The sequence below is a fragment of the Lagenorhynchus albirostris genome, chromosome 12 (assembly GCF_949774975.1).
Source record: "Lagenorhynchus albirostris chromosome 12, mLagAlb1.1, whole genome shotgun sequence".
Classification (NCBI taxonomy): Eukaryota; Metazoa; Chordata; class Mammalia; order Artiodactyla; family Delphinidae; genus Lagenorhynchus; species Lagenorhynchus albirostris.
Window position 1 is genome coordinate 87821124 of NC_083106.1, and position 22864 is coordinate 87843987.

Genomic DNA, 22864 nt, shown 5'->3' on the forward strand with positions numbered 1-22864 from the left:
TCTTCCTCTGCAACTTTCTGGAAGAGTTTCAGAAGGATAGGTGTTAACTCTTCTCTAAATATTTGATAGAATTCACCTGTGAAGTCTTCTTGTCCTGGACTTTTGTTTGTTGGAAGTTTTTTAATCACAGTTTCAATTTCAGTACTTGTGATTGGTCTGTTCATGTTTTCTGTTTCTTCCTGGTACAGTCATGTGGGGTTGTACCTTTCTAAGAATTTGTCCATTTCTTCTAGGTTGTCCATTTTATTGGCATATAGTTGCTTGTAGTAGTCTCTTATGATCCTTCGTATTTCTGTAGTGTCCATTGTAACTTCTCCTTTTTCATTTCTAATTTTATTGATTCAAGTCCTCTCCTTCTTTTCTTGATGAGTCTGGCTAAAGGTTTATCATTTTGTTTATCAGTTTCATTGGTCTTTGCTACTGTTTCCTTCGTCTCTGTTTCATTAATTTCTGCTCTGATCTTTATGATTTCTTTCCTTCTACTAACTTTGGGTTTTGTTTGTTCTTCTTTCTCTAGTTGCTTAGGTGCAAGGTTAGCTTGTTTATTTTATATTTTTCTTGTTTCCTGACGTAAGATTGTATTGCTATAAACTTCCCCTTAGAACTGCTTTTTTAGATCATTGTGTTTTCCTTGTCATTTGTCTCTAGGTATTTTTCTGAGTTCCTTTTTGATTTCTTCAGTGATCCATAGGTTATTTAGTAACATATTGTTTAGTCTCCATGTGTTTGTGTTTTTTACATCTTTTTTTTCTGTAATTGATTTCTAGTCTCATAGCACTGTGGTTGGAAAAGATGCTTGATATGATTTCAATTTTCTTAAATTTACTGAGGCTTGATTTGTGACCCAAAATGTGATCTATCCTGGAGAACGTTCCATACGGACTTGAGAAGAAAGTGTAATCTGCTGCTTTTGGATGGAATGCTCTATAAATATCAATTAAGTCCATCTGGTCTAATGTGTCATTTAAAGTCTGTGTTTCTTTATTGGTTTTCTGTCTGGATGATCTGTCCATTGATGAAAGTGGAGTGTTAAAATCTCCCATTATTTTTGTGTTACTGTCGATTTCCCTTTTTATGGCTGTTAGCATTTGCCTTATATATTGAGGTGCTCATATGTTGGGTGCATATATATTTACAATGATTAAATCTTCTTCTTGGATTGATCCCCTCTTTTTGGATTGATCATTATGTAGTGTTCTTCTTTGTCTCTTGTAACAGTTTTTATTTTAAAGTCTATTTTGTCTGATATGAGTATTGCTACTTCAGCTGTCTTTTGGTTTCCATTTGCATGGACTACCTTTTTCCATCCCCTCCCTTTTAGTCTGTATGTGTGCCTAGATCTGAAGTGGGTCTCTTTTAGACAGCATATAGATGGGTCTTGTTTTCTTATCCATTTAGCCAGTTTATATCTTTTGGTTGGAGCATTTAATCCATTTACTTTGAAGGTAATTATAGATATGTACGTTCTTTTTGCCATTTTGTTAATTGTTTTGGATTTGTTTTTTTAAGTCTTTTTTCTTCTCTTCTCATGTGATTGATGACTCTCTTTAGTGTTGTGTTTGGATTCCTTTTTCTTTTTTGTGTGTATATTCGTTTGCACTTACCATGAGGTTTTGCTACAGCAGTCTCTCTCTCTCTCTCTCTCTCTCTCTTTCGCTCTCTCTCTCTCTCTCTCTCTCTCTCTCTCTCTATATATATATATATATATATACATATATACACACACACACACACGGACACACAAACACACAAGATTGTTTCAAGTTGCCGGTCTCTTAATTTTAAATGCATTTCCAGTATTCTGTATTTGTACTCTCCTTTTCTCATGATTGCTAGTTTTCATATCATATTTGTGTGTGGATTATTTCCTACCTATACTGTTTATTTGCTTTTACTGGTGAGTTTTCTCATTCGTGATTTTCTTGTTTCTAGTTGTGGCCTTTTCTTTTCCTCCTAGATAAGTTCCTTTAGCACTTGTTGTAAAACTGATATGGTGGTGCTGAATTCTCTTAGCGTTTACTTTTCTGTAAAGCTTTTGATTTCTCCACTGGATCTGAATGAGAGCCTTGCTGGGTAGAGTATTCTTGGTTGTAGGTTTTTTCCTTTCATTACTTTAAATATATCATGCCACTCCTTTGAGGCCTGCAGTTTCTGCTGAAAAATCAGCTGATAACCTTATGGGGATTCCCTTGTATATTATTTGTTGCTTTTCCCTTGTTGCTTTTAATATTTTCTCTTCGTCTTTAATTCTTATCATTTTGATTATAGTGTGTCATGGTGTATTCCTCTGTGGGTTAATACTGTATGGCACTCTCCACACTTCTTGGACTGGTGTAGGGAAGTTTCCAGCTATTATCTCTTCAAATATTTTTGCAGGCCCTTTCTCTGTCTCTTCTCCTTCTGAGAATCCTATAATGTGAATGTTGGTGCATTTAATGTTGTCCCAAAGTCTCATTTTCTTTTTGTTTGCGGTTTCTGTTGTGCAGGTTGCAGGATAGTAGTACTTCTTGCTTCTGGTGTCTTCCCCCTGGTGGGTGACACCCATGGTCTAACAGGCTTGTGCAGGTTTCCTGATGGGTAGAGCTGGGTCTTGTCCCTCTGGTGGGCAGGGGTGTGTCAAGGGGTGTGTTTAGAGGCAGCTGTGGGCTCAGGAAGGCTTTAGGCAGCCTGTCTGCTGATGGATGGGGATATGTTCCTGCCCTTTTGGTTGTTTGTCCTGAGGCATCCCAGCACTGAAGCCAACAGGCTCTTGGGTGGTGCCAGCTCTTGGTGTCAAAATTGTGGTCTCCAGGAGAGCTCATACCAATGAATATTCTCCAGTACCTCTGCCACCAGTGTTCTGGTCCCCACAGTGAGCCACAGCCACCCCCTGCCTTGCCAGGTGACCCTCCAAGACCTACAGGTAGGTCTGGCCAGGATCCTATGAAGTCACTGTTATTTCCCTGGGTCCCAGTACACACAAGACCTTGTGTGCATCCTCCAAGAGTGGAGTTTCTGTTTCCCCCAGTCCGTGGAGTTCCTGTGATCAAGCCCTGATGGCTTTCAAAGCCAAGTGCTCTGGGGCTCCGCCTCCTGATGCCAGACCCCCTGACAGGGGAGCCTGATGTGGGGCTCAGAACTCTCACTCCTGTGGGAGAATCTCTGCAATATAATTATTTTCCAGTTTGTGGGTCGCCCACCTGGTGGGTATGGGATTTGATTGTATCACATATACGCCTCTCCTACCATCTCGTTATGGCTTCTTCTTTGTCTTTGGATGTAGAATATATTTTTTGGTAGGTTCCAGCCTTTTTTGTCAGTGCTTGTTCAGCAGTTAGGGGGTTTTTTTTTTTGGTGTTTTTATGAGAGGAGGTGAGCTCAAGTCTTTCTACCCCATCATCTTGTCTCTTAGCTCCTCTGTTAGGCATTTTTAAAAACCAATGTTTATAGTGGAAATTTAGAAGGAATCATATATAGTACATGTGAGGGGTTAAGAGCTCAAACTTGGAAACCAGGAAGCCTAAGTTCAATCCTGGATCTGGCTCTTGGTAACTATGGAACCATGAGCTGATTAAAACTAATTATGTTATTTTTAAAGAATCCTTATCTTTTAGATAAGACATATGGAAATTCATATGGGTGAACTATATCTGGAATTTAAGTTAAAAAGACTCCAGAAAATACAAATAAAATTTAAAAGTAATGAATTGAGACCAGATAATAGAACACTGATAATTGTAGGTGCTAGGTGATGGGTACAAGAGGGTCTCTTGCATAAATTTGAAAACTTTCACAATAGAAAGTGAACTTTTAAAATTCTTGCTTTTAATAAACACATTTATTTTAATATATTTTCATGAATTACTTCCTTTACACAAACATTCTCTTCCTTAAGCTTTAGATCTAAAAATGTGACAGTGGAACATGGATTTGGCTTTAAGGAAAATAAAATCACCACTGAATTCCCATCTTCTTCTCAGTTTTCATTACATGCATACCAATTGCAAAATCTTCCTTGGAGGTGAGTGACAGGAAGGACTTTATGGCAGGTGTCATGTGAGAAATACTTCCTTCTCCAAGCACATCGATTTACTTCTTTAGCAGCAAATGAACTTCTTTTACAGGCAAATATTGGTTATTAGTAAATCCTATTATGCTAGTTTTGTAATCTTCAAAGTATAATAAAAAGGCTTTTATTATACTTTGTTCTATCTTTGTTTATTATCTTTTGTTCTATCAGCCTTTGGTATATGTAATAGCAGATATCTTACCTCTCTTGAACAATTTGTATAAGAATGTGAGCAAGAAACTCAAATATCTGAGTTGAAGAAATTAATATTCTATTTATAATTCCTCCTCACAGAAGTAAAACAATCCTGAAAGGAATTTTTTTCTTCAAAGACTTTAAAATATAAATGAAATTAAATAGCTAACAATGAAATATACCTCTTAAAGATTATTTTGTTTGTTGCTATGAATTCTAGTACACCAAACAGTTCTATGAAAGTTTTACAAAAATTGCAACTATGATGATGATAAAATCTAATGTTATTATTTTACTATTATTTAAATTTTTATAAACATTTGTTGGCTCAAGATGGATATAATATTCTTCTTAAAGTTATCTAGCAAATATTTCTCTTAACATTGATATTAATTATAAAATATACTGCCTTATGTATTTAATCATTTGAAAGTTCTCAGAAATTGTTTCAATACATAAAATTAACAGCTTTTACAATGCATTGTTTATTCTTGTAATAATAAAAATGTATATTTATACTTCAAGTAACTGATAAACTTCAAAATATAAAGCACATTAAGACATGCTTACTCTACTTCTAGGAAGCTTACCTATATTTTAAGGTGCATATTCAGATATCAGTAATACATCCAAATGACATGCTTAGTCTTTTTAGTAGGTTGTCAGACTTATTGCTTATGATAATAATCTGTGTGCTCACAGAATCATTGATCATATACAAAGTTCAGGGATGCCCAGAATGATTCTGAAAAAGATATTCAGCTCTTCGAGCTTCCAAAGAAAAGGCCAAAACCAAAGTAAAACTGAATATATGAGCTCGTAACCAGGGCAGAGGCTGGACTACAAAGGGGAATGGAGGACAGTGTAGCCTGTGCAACTTATACTGGGAGAGAAGAGATGAATCTACAATAAAGTAGGTAGTTGAGAATACCTCCTCTCACTATAAAATATGAATTTTCTTAAGTGGTGTGGTTAGAGTGACCCAACAAATTCCAATGCCGGGGCATCAGTAAACCCAGTTATGTTCTGAAGTATTTGTGAGATCAGTATGTGCAACTCAGCCAGACCCACGCAGTTAGATGAAGGCTAGGTGTCTGAATTTTGGAGCATGGCCACAGATTCCTTAGTCAATTTGCATGATGGCAAAAAGGCAATAAGGGCAGAAATTTGGAATTCTGGCAACAAGTATTAGGAAGTATGATCATGGATGAAATGGCACATACTCCAGCCACAGTAGGACCAAGGATCCAAGCGGGAAGCAGTCACTGGAAGGGCAGGTGAGTGGGTTGGAACCTGGTCCTGGGGAGGGGTGGTGTGTGGGATAGCCCACCAACAACTTGGAATGGAAGTTTAGACAGACTCATGCACTGGGGCCTGGGGCCAAGGTCAGAGCTGAAGCAACAGCAGGACTGGCCATGTTGGGCTGTGAAATAACAGCTCTGGAATTCTACTCCTACAAATGTTCTGTCCAGGCAGCCAGGCAGAGAGATAATAGAGAAAACAAGTAGCATTTGCTGAGAATGATTGCCAAACACTGTCCACACTCTATCACGTTTAATTGCCTCAACAGCCTCACATGACTGTTAGCCTCATTTGGAAGAGACGAAAAATTAGGTGACTGGCCCTGTGTTCCAGCCAGGAAGTCATGAGCGAGGATTTGGACCTCGGTCTTTTACCTCCTAGGCTATGCTCTTTCCTTAAAACTTCCTCCTTTGGTCAAACTTGCTTCAAACTGTATTCAGACATATCTTCTCCATTCAACCTTCTCTTTTTCCTTCTTGTCTTAACATAGGAGAGGCTCTTTCCCCTGCCCAGTGCTAATATTTCCATGTGTGTTTGCACACCCTCCTCCCCAGGTGCACAGAGACCTTGCTTCACCGGTCGCTCCCTTTCCTCTCCGGCTTGTTTCCCTCCTAACGCCTTCTGACCCTTTCTCTTCAGAAAGTAATCATGCTCATATGTCCCCTCTCCTTCCTTTCACAGACAAGCTTTAAAAAAGGACCAATAATTTTCTTATAAAAGTAACACATGTCCATTGAGTTTTTTAAAAACCCAATAGCAATTATGAAGTAAAAATTCTTCAATCCCCTAATACCCACCATCACCACCAAATTTCACTCCGTGTAATGTGTATCCTTATCACTATTTCTATACACATATATAGACATTTATCATCGGGTTCCACTTGCTTTCCCGAACCCAGTCACCACGCACTAGTCTAACTTCTGTCCCAATCAAGCAGCAACTAGAAGGCAAGCTGTTTGAGGGTTTTTTTTCATAAAACTATGCTGGATGCTATGAAAAGTAAACAGTCAGAAGACACAAAGAGGTTAGGGAAACAAAAAAGTCACTGTTAAAAAAAAGTCAGGGCTTCCCTGGTGGCGCAGTGGTTGAGAGTTCTCCTGTCGATGCAGGGGACACGGGTTTGTGCTCTGGTCCGGGAGGACCCCGCATGCCGCGGAGCGGCTGGACCTGTGAGCCATGGCCGCTGAGCCTGCGCGTCCGGAGCCTGTGCTCCGCAACGGGAGAGGCCACAACAGTGAGAGGCCCGCGTACCGCAAAAAACAAAAAAAACCCCAAACAAACAAACAAAAAACTCAATAGGATTGCAAGGAAGTCTCCCAGAATGGAGAGGAAAAAGATAGAGATGGACAGATAGTATGTAGTGGCTCAATCCTGGAATGCCAACACTTGACTAACAATGTATTTTAGGAAAAGAGAATTGAAGAACTAGAGGAGAGGAAATTATTAGAGAAAAGAAATTTGGGGGGACTGAGAAAACATAACGTTTTTAAACCAAAAATACCTATGAAGAATCAAATAAGCTATATAAAAAATTATAATAAAATATTACATGTATACATGTCCTCATTATATTTCAAATTGCCAAGGATAAAGATAAAATCCTAAAAGCTTCCATAAAGAAAATCTACTTTCACTTTCACAGTAATGAGAATACAGCTGGCATCTGTCTTCTAATTAGCAACACTGGATATGAGCAAATAATGAAACATGTTTATAAACTTCTAAGGGAAATGATTTTCAACTCAGTAGTTTACGTTCAGTTAAATTATCAGGCAATTATAAGAAATCAGAAGGGAAAGAAATACATTTTTAGACATGCAAGAATTCACAAAGTTTGCCTCCCAATCATCTTTTCTGAGAACATTATCTGAATATATAGTTTAGCAAAACAAGGAATAAAATTGAAAATGAGGATCAAGTATGAAAACAATGAAGCTGAGCCAGAGGAAAGTCAGGACCAAGTTTGTCCAGATGGAAGCAGGGGAATCTACAGTAGTACTGCAGCAGAGATCAATAGGTACAAGACAGGTAACCTTCAGCATATTTTAAAGGGCTATGCTTCTTTTACCAGCAAGGCAAAAGGAAAGTAATTAGAAATACCTGTGAAAAATAAAAGCTTTATAAGAAACAATGATTTAAATACAGCAAACTAAAATAGGGAATGATTTGAATAGTTGATTGAATGTGAGAAAAGCTTTTATCAATGTTTGAAACATTAGTTTTTGATGTTAGACATATAATGAAGAATAATCATATCATCTACTTCACTGTATAGCAAATAATATTTACATTGTCATAATGTAAATGCTATCTTTTTGATGGGGAGTTTTAATTTTCAAGACTATTCTATTTAAAACACAGAAACTTTTTTTTAATTATAGTTGAGTTACAATGTTGTGTTAGTTTCAGGTGTACAGCAGTTAGATTCAGTTATATATGTATAATTGAATCTTTTTCAGATTCTTTTCCCTTGTAGGTTATTACAAAATATTGAGTATAGTTCCCTGTGCTATACAGTAGGTCCTTGTTGCAGAAACTTTAATTTTGGTTACAAAACTGAATTAATTATTGAATTAAATTAATAAATTATTATTTAATTTCCATAAATCGGAAGGACAGATGAAGGAAAATGCAAGCGTAGCTTACACAGAAGGGAGCCAATATATATGTTCTAAGTTGATGGAAGGAGAAATTAAATTTAAGAATATAATGTTAATTTTTAAATGTAAATTTGAAGAAAACAACAACAATAATAAGAGTCATCACTTACATAATATTTACTATGTGCTGGGCACAGTTCCTTAAATATATTAACTCATTTAACCTTCACGACAACCCTATGAAGTACTCAGATTTTCTCCATTTGAGAGACAGAAAAACCAAATCACAGAGGGTTAAGTAAGTTGCCCAAGTTCACATACCTAGTAATGGTGGATCACAAATGGAAATAAAAAACAACTATTTAATTGGAGGAAGGTGTGGATGAAAAATTAGGCAGTATTAAAAACAATTTGTATTAGGGGTCAATATGTAGTATATATTCAATAAAATTGATGAATCTAGAAATATAAGCTATTTAGAACTCCAGAGCTCTGAAGGCAATTACCAGAAGGACTGAAGGCGGAGCAGCAGAGTACTTCTCATTTTACTTTCCATTTTAAACCACACTTTATAGTCATTTATTTAATATGTGCATAATATTTAAAAAAATATAAACATCACTTTCTCCCAAACTTCCCACTCAGTCACACTTAATAAAATTCTCTTAGCTGAAAGATAGCGTCCTTTCAATTTTAGATATTACTGTGTTCATACTTAGGAAGATTGCAGAGAATAGCCTCCAAATGGAGAAAGTGGTCTGAGCTCCTTCTGGTTGAAAGTGCCTCATCTGCCATGTAGCTGCATAGCGTTCATCTCATACTCATAAAAGATGACATTCGAAAACACATTACAAATCTATTAAAATGTGTCACCATATCACAACACCTATAAAAGTAGTGTTGAGAGGCACTATCTAATGGTCTGAGAAAGTAAATGTGATGGAAACATTTTAGTGAGAGCTATGTAGTAAAACTACCAAAGAGTTAAAGATGCCAAACAAAAGCAGAGCCATCACAGAGTTGCAGAAGAGAATAGTTATTTATACTCTTATTCAACCCATATGTATTGAGCATCTATATGTCCTTAATATGTATCAGGTGTTAAGTGCTAAGCTTATAAAAAATTGGAAATGCAACTTGTTCTTAGATAGTTTACAGCCTAGCAGAGAATATAATGGATGCAAATATAAATAATTTTTGTATATGATAGAATTTTGTAAGTACCGTCACATGATAAAAGTTTGGTACAGAACAAAAGTAAGGGATGTAATAAAAATAGAGCAATTTAGCAATTGTTAGTATGGTGTGCTCCATGACAAGCAGGAAGCAAGCTAAGATGTAGGCTCATCACTGGGGTTGACAAATAGGGCTCAGGAGATAAGGAAATATTATGTGATGTTGCTAGTGAACCAAAAATATGTAAAAGTAACCATGTATTCTTGTTGAGACCCCACTTCCCCCCAATACTTTTCTGGGACTGGACAGTTACCCACAACTCTGCTGCAGATGTAGCTCACCCAACCCAGGATAAAGAAGGAGATGTAGAAAAATATATAATACTCTTCAGCAAAATTACACACTACATTCAATATTAAAATAAAGGTTTGTTGTCCTGGTGGTTTTGACCTTGAGACTGAATCGGGTAATCAGTTTCCTCTCTTCTCCTCCCTTATGTGTAAACCTGAGAGCCTGCAGTCCTCTCCCTAACCTCCTGTCCCCACTTCCTCTCTCATCCTCTAGTTCAGGCAGTTAGTCAGATTCAGAAGCTCAGACAGAGTGAGGAAAAGGAAGTATGCGGAGAGGATGGGAGGGGAGAGGTGGATGAAGAAGCATACTGGGATCTTAAGGGAGAAGAAGAGAGAGGGAGACAAAGGACCTGTCTGCAGAAAACTCGGAGTGGTCCGGTGGTAGGAAACCTGCTCTCTGTGGGTTTTGATCATTCATCTGTAAGATTTTCTTTCTGTTAAGGCTCAATTTTCTCTATCTTCCAAATGTGGTTAAAGTTTTCATATTTTATGGTGTAATTAGTGGCAGTTCAATATTTCAGGGGGTTTTGGAAATTGTAAAAGTGGATTCTGAGCAGGGTAGTGTCTGCTCTGACAGTGTGGCTTCCTTAATTCACACCCTGCTATGCTTGGGGTGACGGCAGCTCTTGAGCACACCCTTCACATTCTGCACGTGATAGGAAGGCAGAATTGAAAATGATCAGTACGTGTTAAGAAATTATTGCCCAATGAATATACTGAGGTTAATCAAGCAGCTACCTTATGATATAGAAAGTTGGCTTTGAAAGGATAAAAGGAGGTAGTGTCGAGAGCAGATCCGGATAAGGCAATTCTGCAGAGCAACATTGATTAGTGAGTAGTCCTGTGGGTCTTGAGGTTAAACACAGCACAGTCAGTCAGTTACTCATTGTATTTACTCCTCTCTCTAAATTACAACTTGAATAGTTGAAGACAGGAAAATTCAATAATTATGGATGTGTTTACTTTTGTATTGTCAATTCTGGATACTTACCTGTTTCAATGCCCAAGTCCTCTTCTTTATTTCTATTAATCTCTCTCAGACATGTATCTCTACATTTCCTACTAGGGACTCAGGTTATCTCCTGGTTTTATAAAATACAATAATTTCACTTTAATTAACAAATTATTGTCCTCTAATTTATCTTAATTTTGAAATAAAATTATGACAAAAAACAACTTAATAAACATACTAATTAGATTGTTTGTTGGCATATTTCTCATTTATTAAACCCTGACAGTGTTAGCGTTAGGCTAAATTCTAGGAGTTGTCACATTTACTAATTTTTCCCAAAAGGCTCAAAAAGCACTTTTCATTCTATATTCAGTACCAGTGTCACTGATGAGGTAGGTAGGAGTTGAGGCAATTCACCATGGGCCCTGAACATCCCTGCATATTCTTGCTAGGTATGTCAAAGATGCAAAGCTCTTACTGCTCCTTACCTGGGCCATGCTGCTTATTGTGCTGTGAGTAATAAAGTCCTTTGTCTCTGCCCATCAGTGGTGTGTGTTTGGCCAGTATTCACAAAACAGTAGCATACTAACTTGTTAGTTTGTAGGAAGGATAAAATAAAATTCCAGACCCTGACTTTAAGTAGGTAGCACAAGGATTATAATTTCTGTTTTACCAATCACTTTCCAGGTTCTCAAGGCACAAACACCATTGCTTTGACTACTTGCTTATGGATGTGCCTTAAGGAAAGGACCATGAAGTTGTAGTAATTTATTCAGTACTTTCTATAACTCAGGTCCTAGAATAAGCACAAGCAGTTACTATTATTCCTATTTTACAGATGAGAACACTAAGATTCACAGTGGTTAATAATCTTCTAGGTCAAACAGTTTGTTAGTGATAGAGCAAGGTTCTAAATGCAAGTCCTCATGAGTCTAAAATCAGGTACATGCCATATATTTAGAAGAGAAATTCTGCAAAAGATAGTGCAAATTAACTGCATCAATGTCCTGTTTGAGATTTGATAAGTTATAATCACAGAAAGTATTTTGCAATGTCAGCTTGGGATAATTACACCAAAAGAGAGAACAATTAAAGAATCTTTGACTTAAAAAAAACTTGCCACAATTAACAACCAATACCACAGAAATACAAAAAAAATCATAAGACAAAACTAAGAACAGTTATACCAAAAAATTGGACAACCTAGAAGAAATAGACAAGTTTCTAGAAACATACAGCTTGCCAAGACTGAGTCAAGAAGAAACATAATTTGAACAGACCCATCACTAGAAGTGAAACAGAATCTGTAATTTAAAAATATCCCTACCAAAAAAAGTCCAGGACCAGATAACTTCAAGGGGAATTCTACCAAACACATAAAGAAGAACTAACATCTACCCTTCTCAAATTCTTCCAAAAAGTTGAAGAGGAGAGAACACTACCAAATTTATTCTGAGGCCACTATCACCCCGATACCAAAACTAGACACCACAAAGAAAGAAAGACACTACAAGAAAAAGAAAATTAAGGCCAATACCTTTGATGAATGTAGATGCAAAAATCCTCAACAAAATATTAACAAACAGAATTCAACAATGCAGAAAAAAATCATACACCATGTTGAAGTTGGATTCATTCCAGGGTCACAAAGATGGTTCAACATATGCAAGTCAATCCATGTGATACACTGCATTAATGAAAGGAAGAACAAAAACCCCATGTGCATCTCAATAGATGCAGAAAAAGCATTTGACAAAATTCAACATCCATTCATGATAAAAATTCTCACCAAGGTGGGTATAGAGGGAACTTATCTCAATATAATAAAGGCCATTTATGACGAACTCACAGCCAACATAATACTCAATGGTGAAAAGGTGAAAGCCCTTCTGCTAAATTCAGGAACAAGACAGGGATGCCCATTCTCACCATTTCTATTCAACATAATACTGGAAGTACTAGCCACAGCAATCAGACAAGGAAAACAAATAAAAAGTGTTCAGACTGGAAGGGAAGAGATAAAACTGTCACTATTTGCAGATGACATGATACTCTACATAGAAACCCTAAAGTCTCCACCCCAAAACGATTAAAACTAATAAATGAATTGAGCAAGGTAGCAGGATACAAGATTAACATACAGAAATATGTTGCATTTCTTTATACTAATAATGAAATAGCATAAAGAGAAAGTTTTTTTGAAATCCTGTTTAAAATCACATCAAAAAAATAAAATCCTAGGAATAAACTTAACCAAGGAGGTGAGAGACCTATACACTGAAAACTATAAAACATTGATAAAGGAAATTGAAGGTGACTTAAAGAAATGAAAGCTATCCCAAGCTTTTGTATCAGAAGAATTAATATTGCTAAAATGGTCATACTACCCAAAGAAGTCTACAGATTTAATGCAATCCTTATCAAAATACCCAGGACATCTTTCACAGAACTAGAACAAATAATCCTAAAATTTATATGAAACCAATAAAGACTCAGAATTGCCAAAGCAACCCTGAAAAAAAAGAACAAAGCTGGAGGTATTGATATATCTCTTCCAGACTTCAGACTATACTACAAAACAGACAGCATGGTACTGGCACAAAACCAGACACATAGATCAATGGAGCAGGATAGAGAGCCCAGAGCTAAACCCACGCACCTACAGCCAATTAATCTATGACAAAGAAGGCAAGAATATACAATGGAGAAAAGATAGTCTCTTCAACAAGTTGTGTTGGGAAAGCTGGACAGCTACATGTAAGTCAATGAAACTAGAACATTCTCTCACATCATATACAAAAATAACCTCAAAATGGATTAAAGACCTAAATATAAGACGTGATACCATAAAACCTCTAGAAGAGAACACAAGCAAAGATTCTTTTCATAAATTGTAGCAATATTTTTTAGATCAGTCTCCCAAAGCAAAATAAATAAAAACAAAAGTAAATAAATGGGACTTAATCAAACTTACAAGCTTTTGCACAGCAAAGGAAACCATCATCAAAATGAAAAGACAACCTATGGAATAGGAGAAAATATTTGCAAATGATGTGACTGACAAGGGGTTAATATCCAAAATATACAAACAGCTCATACAACTCAATATCAAAAGAACAAACAACCCAAATAAAAAATGGGCAGATGACTTAAATTTATATTTTTCCAAAGACGCCATACAGGTGGACAATGGCACATAAAAAGATGCTCAACATTGCTGATTAGTAGAGAAATGCAAATCAAAACTACAAAAAGGTATCACCGCACACTGTTAAGAATGGCTATCATCAAACAAATCTAGAAATAATAAGTTCTGGAGAGGGTGTGGAGAAAAGGAAATCCTTTACACTGTTGGTGGGAATGTAAGTCGGCACAACCACTGTGGAAAACAGTATGTAAGTTCCTTAAAAAACTAAAAATAGAGTTACCATATGATCCAGCAATTCCACTCCTGGTATATATCCAGAAAAAATTAAAACACTAATTCAATAAGATACATGCACCCCAGTGTTAATAACAGCACAATTTACGATAGCCAAGACGTGGAAACAACCCAATTGCCCATCAACAGATAACTGGCTGAAGAAAATGTGATATATATATATACACAGTGGAATATTAGTCATAAAAAAGAATGAAATAATGCCATTTGTAGCAACATGGATGGACCTACCTAGAGAATACTATGCTTAGTCAGACAAAGACAAACACTACATGATATCATTTATATGTGGAATCTAAAATATAATACAAATGAATCTGTATACAAATGAGAAACAGACTCATGGGTATAGAAAACAAATTTATGGTTACCAAAGGGGAAAGAGGTGGGGAGGGACAAATTAAGAGTTCGAAATTAACAGATACAGCTACTATACATAAAATAGATAAGAAACAAGGATTTACTGTATTGCACAGGGAACTATACTCAGTATCTGTAATACTGTATAATGGAATATAATCTGCAGAACAAACAAACAAAAACTAATCACTATGCTATACAACTGGAAGTAACACAATATTGTGAACCAAGTATACTTCAATTAAAAAAAAAAAGAAACTTGGGCTTCCCTGGTGGCACAGTGGTTGAGAGTCCGCCTGCCGATGCAGGGGACACGGGTTCGTGCCCCGGTCCGGGAAGATCCCACATGCCGTGGAGCGGCTAGGCCTGTGAGCCATGGCCGCTGAGCCTGCACGTCCGGAGCCTGTGCTCCGCAACGGGAGAGGCCACAACAGTGAGAGGCCCGCGTACCACAAAAAAAAAAAAAAAAAAAAAAAAAACTTGTCTTTGTTAATTATCTTAATACACACTTAAATATTGGCTACATTCAGATCTACTACCTGTCTTAGTGGACATGAGAAGATTTTAGAAAGTGTGCATACAATTGAAAAATACTGAGTGGAAACTAAATGTTCAAAAGCATTATATCTTAGAAATTGAGAACATTGCTGAGACTTATCAAAGTGTTTCCCCCTGCTCACCTGGAATAAAGATTCCAAAATTTGGAGGTCAGAAGTTAAGGGTGTTCTCCTGAATTTTCTCTGGAGGTTGGGCTCCAAATCTATGGTTACCATGACAGCAGAAAACACATTCAGCACTTTTTATTGTGAAGATTTAGCTCACTCCCTTAGTAGACGAGTTCCAAAGGGGTTAGATTCAGGTTTTACTCATTTTTCTAATATTATTACTTAGAAATAATGTGCCATATCAGGTTTCTTTTATTTTCCCTTTTCTTCCTATTTTCTTTCTTTTTTTTTAAGAATGTAACAAAATGTTTCCCAGATGCTAAAAAGTACAATGGAAAGAATCCCTTAATTAAATACTTTCATTTTGTATTTATTACATCATTGTTTTCATTCTCTGTGATGTCAGTTGAAGTTTAAGTGGAAAGCTATATAAGACAAAAGTTTTATAAATTAGTGTAGGATAACTAATAAATGCTGTAATATTGTACAGCAGCTAATGGCTGTTCAAACTCCAACGAGGAAAATTCTCTTACCTAATTCCCCTTACATTTATCACTCTAGAATTTCAGTTTGGTGATAACACAGGGAAATATTTACAATTTTTAAAAGTAATGAACTACATATGCAGTAAGACAAAACTTAATAAATGTTAAGTCAAAGTCATTTTATGCTTCATGCACTTAAAAACACCAATATTTTGGGCAAATAACTTCCATGGGTTCAAAATAAATAAACATTCTTACCAGCTTTAGAAAATCATATTTGAAAAATATATATATATATTTACACAGAGGCACATATTGGAAACATTTGCACCTTAGAAAATGCTTTGCTTTGATCTTTATTCAAATTTTATTCAATTTTCAAATTCTACGGCAGGCTTCCAATAATTCCTTAACACACAAGCAAAGACTAGCTTTATTTAATCAAGTTTATTTCTTCAGAATGTGCACATAGTTGTTATTGATTGCTTCCTATGTTAGCAAGAAACCAGGAGAACATTTGTGGGTGATACTGAAACCCAGTGAACAAGAAGCAGCAGGAAACATGACAACAGTTTTTATAGAAAAAAAAAAAAGACATTCAGAACTCATAATGTGTTCTAGAGTAATTAACTTCTGCTTAACAGTCATGACACTACAGTAAACCAAATGTCAGGTTTTACATGAGTAAATGTGTAAATGAATTGTTGTTCTACCTGGTGTCATGATCTCAACAATCTAAATACCTTTGGCACTACCTTAGTACAAAGGAGATCACTTCTAGGGTTGGGAAGTACATTTTCTCCTTATAACGCCTATATTTTATATGATTAAGTTAAATCAAGTCTAAAGTGATAACAAAGTTATAGCGTATTTCTATTACAAATTCATCAGTTTTTAATGTAAACTTATATTGCAGTATAAAAGTTAACTTATTAGGTAAGGAGAACTTAGTACATTATGGCTATTAAGATTAAAACAAAAATGTCTAATGAATTGAAGTTGAGCTTATCACTCAGATTCTTTTAGATATTCCTGGGATAACTGTGGGCATTGGCCTTAAGATTACATCCAATCTGCCTTACTTCAATTATCCTTTTCTTTACTTTTTGAATTATTTTCATCTCAGCTTTTCTTCACATCTAATTAGAGTTAGAAGTTTTCCAATGGCCTTTTTCTACCAACACCAAGAAGTTTTCCAATGGCCTTTTTCTACCAACACCATAACAAATAAATAAGTGCATTTTAAATGGTTACTAATTCTTGGCAGCACAAATAATAACTCAGCTAAGGGACGGATATTTGGAAAATATACTTTACCCTTGAGCCACAACTCAAAAAAACATTGAGCTCGTTTTCAGGTATTCCCACAAAAAAGTTGAAATCTCAAGTTTCTAATAATTTTTCTAACCTCTAAACATGAAGGTATAACTGCCTTTACTGTATCAACATTATTCGAAGGTATATTCCAGACACGAAAGGACCAAACAGAGACCTCCTTAATACCTCTGAAGACAGATTTTCCAAGACTAGGTTTAAAATTTGGACCCAGGAAAGAAGAGAAGCTAAATACTTGTTACAATTGTCCCTGCAGCCAACTAGGATGCTCCATTCTCCTCGCTTCTTGTGCCACCAGCTCCAAGGTCAGAGTCAGGAAAGATACCTCTACTTACATGGTGCCTGGGGAGGAAGGTTTGGGCCTCTTCCAACTTTCTAGAGGAATACAGGCTCTAACCTCCACCAAGACCCTGAAAGTGGTAAATTTCTCAAAGTTAGGCAGTGGGTTAAGATTCTGAAGTGCTGATAGAGACCTGTATACGGCTTGTAAAGTGCTCCTCTAAGTAGCACACGTGCCACAGTTAGTCAGCCAGTTAGTGCACATGCTCGTTTTCGTGGCAGCAAGATAAAGGCTTTTCCTAACCTCACTACCATCTGAGAAACTGTGTCTATCTGGTTCCAGGAACACGATCCTTGGGGTTTTAGAGTACCTCTCAGTGAAGCTCCCTGTCATTCTGAGGGGGACCAGTAGAAAAAGATTCTCAAATTAATTCAACACACATTTCTGTGGGTCTACTGTGTGTAAGGCTCTGAATATCACTAAAGATAATAAGATGAATAAAACAAAGATGCTTCTTTCAAGACACTTATCATCTACTGAGTTTTCCACATTTCTAGTATAAAAAATATTCACTAATTATTGAGCTATAATATTATTATAAGGAAAAAGAAGCCTCTGGCAGAATCTGCTCAAGCCATGATTTAAATTTGGAAACAAGCTTAGTTTAGTTTATAAAAAAACAGAGTGTGATTATGGATAAACAGCCACTAAGGCACTAACCCATTTAATTTTCTTCTCAGATATGGTCAGAATGGAAAATATCTTTCCTTCATGAGCAACAAGTCATGGTATGGTGTAATACCAAAAGGGAATGAAAGCCACAAAGCAAAACTTTCCGGAGGACCACTGGAACCAGAGATCTTTCGGCAGACATTATGATGAATTCTTTGGCCTGTTTGAGGAGCCACTGTCTTTGGGAGAAGTTTTCTGAGCTCCCAGCTCATGAATTGTTATGGACAGAGTAGGAACTGAGCAAGAGGAGTTGTGGGGATTCTGTTACTGAACCAAACTTGGATCCAGTTGCCTGCACACGGTAAAGCCAATCTACTGACCCTGGTTGTGGTGAAGGAAACTGCATAGTTTACTGCAGACGCCAAGCAAGGAGTCCAGGCAGCTAGTGCAAAAAAGACCTGAAATCTCCGAAGGCTTTCAACAAAAGGTTTTTAAAGACAGGGTGAGGGAGGAGGGTGTGTGGTGTGTGATCGGCTCGTGGACCTTCTTCTGATTCATTGGTGGTGGGGTAATGGGGAGTCAACATCATCAGTCTTCTGGATCCAAATGGTCTGGGATCTACATGCTTGTGGGCAGCATACAGTTAACTTCTTCCACTTGCTGGGGGTTTCAGTATCTGCAAAACAGTTCAAAGGACATGGCTCAGAATATTATCTTCGGCCCTCGAGGAGGAACTAAAGGTCCTTGACTTTGTTTAATGGCTATACTATTATTATTTTGTCTTGCTTGCCTGTTTTCCTTTCTTTCAGCATTTTCTCACTTCTCTGATTAAATTTACTCTTTGGAACTCGGGGAAGGCCTAGGAGGCTAAGGCAGAGGACAAGGGGAGTAGGGTTCTGTTCTGGGAAGGCCCCACAAAGTCCTGCTCGGTTACATTTCTGCAGGAGCTGGCACAAAGGATTTCGGTGACTCTGAAAGGTTGAGCACTTGTCATTCTGGGCAATATTGCTTGGTGTTTGGTGGCAACATATTTGTGTGAAGTGAGTGTCCTGATTAGGGAAACAGAAGCCGTGTGTCTGGCAAGACTTGGCTTCTAAAAGTCATGGTGGAAGATGTTAATTTCTGAGAAATGTATTAATGCATGCTACTACTACAGGTGTATTTTTCCTGACAGTAAAGCAGCCAGTCAACCACGAACACCAACAGCTCATAGTGATGGGTTTATAGAGAGTAACTGGGGCCTGAGACTTTTCGAAACTCGCTGTTCTTTCAGAACATTGGTTCATTCAGTGGCTTGGCAGAATAAACCGGGGAAGGTTGGGTCCCAAGTCCAGGTAGATTAAGAGGTTAGGAAAATCCTGGAAACTGAACATGGAAGGAATGTCAGGCATTGCTTTCCATGGCACTATGGAACCATACCATAATTGTCTGTTTACATCTCTCTCTCCACCACTAGATTACAAATTATTTGAGGGAAGAAGACTTATGTCTTTGTATTTATAGTGTCTAACACAATATTTGGGGCAGAATAAATATTTTCCAGTGAATGAATTCAGCAGCTAAGGACTAAATCAGAGGATAAATCTAAAGCTGGGGTGTTAGTCTATCAGAAGAGAAGAATAATTGGACCCAAATTATAATTGTAGCTACCACTATTAAGCTCTTCTCATTTGCCAACAGCTGTGATAAGCACTTTACACATATCATATAATCCTTACAGTAACCCTTTCAGCGAAGCACTGTCATACGTACTATCATAACTCCTATGATACAGACAAGGAAAATAAGTAAAAGAAAAACAAAAAAAAAACACATACACAAAAAAATTCCACACAAAACATTGTTCAAAGTCCCACAACTACTAAGGGTTGAATATCATAGCTTAAGGTTTCCATTTTTCCCTTAAATAATAGATTTTATCTTTTTCAGAAGTTTTAGGTTTACAGAAAATTGAGCAGATAATACAGAGAATTCCCACTTACCTCCTCATGGCCTGGATCACAGTTTCTGCTTTTATTAACTCTTGGCCTTAGGGTGGTATGTTTGTTATAACTGATGAACAAATATTCATACATTATTATTACCTGAAGTCCATAGTTTACATTACGGTCCATGTTTTGTTCTGTACAGTTCTATGGACTTTGGCAAATGTGTAGCTTAACTTCTTAACCCCATGTCATGATAAAAAGATGCAATAAAGTCATTAGAAAGATGTTCAAACTAATACCAAGATCTTCTTATCACAGAGATGACAATTCTTCCAAATCAATCTGTGAAGGTATTGCAATTCTTATTGTACTACCAACAGAGTTTTCATGGAATCTGAAAAACGCATTCTAAAACTCAAATGGAAAGTGCCAAGAAGAGCCAGGAATTTTGAAGAAGGAGGATTATTCTTACCAGTTATCAAGTCTTACAATAAATCTATACTAATAAAAACATGTGCTTATTACAATCAAATAGATAATCAAATAGTCCACTTAAAAGAGATGTGACTCTAGAAGCAGACCCACACATACATGGATTTTGATTTACGACAGAGGTGGTATTACAAATCAGGGGGGAAAGAGTACACTATTTGATAAATGATACCGGAACAACTGACTCTCCATATGGGGGCCAAAAAATTTTATTATCCCCCCCCAAATTCAGATGGAATAGATAATGAACGCAGAAAATGAAATTATAAAACTTTCAAAAGTAAGCAGAGTAAAATAGCTTCATTACATCTTGGCAATGAAGGAATTCTTAAATAAGGCACAAACAGCACAATCCATAAAGGAAAACTGATCGACTGGGTTACAATAAACTTTGAAACTTAGTATGACAAAAAGTACAGTAAACAAAGTGAGAAGACATGCACAAACTAGAAGAATCTTACAATTCATATAGCCAAAATAGGTATAACAAGTAAATAGAATTTATATCCAGATCAATAAGGAGAAGCTAGAGGAGGGGGCGGATGGCGCAATTGATTTAAAGAGAAGAGGAAAAATGGATGGCAGTTAATCTTAGATCAAAGAAATGCAAATTAAAAGCACTTGCTAGGCTATTACATACCCGCTATGTTAAGAAAACGGAAAAGTTTGACAATATCACGTATTAGTAAGGTGTGAATGAATAGAAAATCTTGCATATTCCTGGAGAGAAAATGGAGCAGGCATGGACTGCTAAGTCTTTAGCAGATCTGTTCTCCTCTTCCCGGACACACAGCCAGACCAGCAACTCGGGTTCTCTTGGGGTTAGATGTGGCCCTGTAACTGTTACCGGTGGGGAGGGATTGAATGCACACTCCCTTCTGGCCACCTAGGAATGAAATAGATGCTCAGGGAAACGTGGAAGCCACAGGTTAAAAATGGCAGAATCCCTGACAGCATCATTACCTGAGTAGCTGTGTGGGGCAGTCTCACTCACCCAACTCTGCAAGTTACCTAGTGTTTGTTCAGGTAACTGTGAAGGTGTGAGCACATGCTGTTCTGGGCTTTTAGGTGAATGAAAAGTAAACTGCTATTGAATTGAAGTGCTATATTTCGGGGTCTGTTTGTTACTGCAACCCAGTCTACCCTAGACATGCATTTGGCGATATATAATATTCACATCCCCTATTTGCCAGCAACTCTGTTTCTAGGTATATTTAATCCCTAAAGAAACTCACGGTTATGTGAACAGGGATAACTGTTCAAGAATGTTCATTGCAGCAATGATGTTACCAGAGAGAACAATGGGGAAAAATTAACTCATAGAAGAATGGATAAACTGTGGTTTATTTAAAAAAAAAAGGAATACTATAGAGCAGGAATAATTAATTATTTAGATACACATTTATTAACATGGATGGGGTAAGTAAAAAAGCAAACTACACAATAATTATATTACAATAGCATCTATGTAAAAATGTAAAGATCAGCATATGAGGAACATTTATATATAATCCTTATTTGTAGTGAAAATGTAAAACTGAGAATCACAATGAAAACCACTAATTTCAGTACAGTAATTCTGGGGCTGGTATGGATAATTGTGTCCTGTTTTGCACGACCCTCTGGGGCACCGTTTATGTAAACTACAATGTTTACACAATCTGTGCAGTATCATATGGCAGACCTGGGAAGGGAGGGAAGAAATATGGGGATAAATTTTAAATTGCACCCATAATTTATTTTGAGAGAAAGAGAGGAGGGAGGGGCGCTGATGTGGTCAGATGTTAACTTTACAGATGACTTTTTACTTGTATACTTTTGATACATATGAAGTGTTTTATAATTTAAAATAAAAAATAAAAAGGAAACTAAAAAAGGTCCCAAGAGCTATTCTCATTATTTCATTATGTAGTATTTCTGAAAATGTAAGAATATTTGGAAGCAAATGAAAAAATGAAATTTCTAATTTATACTTGTTTGTTAACTGTAAAGTTCTATGTATATATTGTGATTTGTCTATAGTATGTGTGCCATAAAGTAGGAATATCGTATACATAGGCTGCAAGATGACTGCTAGGGTTTGTAAGGATCTCTGTCAAAATAAAACTCATTACTCTCAGCTGTTTTCAAATAGGACTAGAGAGGGGTGTGTGTGAGACAGGCTGGGACCTGGGACCTGGGACCTGGGACCCTTTGCTGCAGTGCTTGCACCTGGACAAACATCTCCTGGAGCAACAAAATACAAAGAAACTATAAGGGACTAAAGATAACTGTATGCACCCACAGGGACTTACTGTATAGCACAGGGAACTCTACTCAATATTCTGTGACAACCTATGTGAGAAAAGAATCTAAAAAAAAATGAATATATGCATATGGATAACTGAATCTCTTTGCTGTACACCAGAAACTAACACAACATTGTAAATCAATTACACTCCAATAAAATTAAAATATTAAAAATAAATAAAACCGCGTGCATGTGAGTTGGGGTAAATTATGGACCAACTGCAAAAAGATGCAGAAAGACTCTCCAAAAAACCCCAACTACCACTTCTGAAGAGCGAGGAGCAAATACA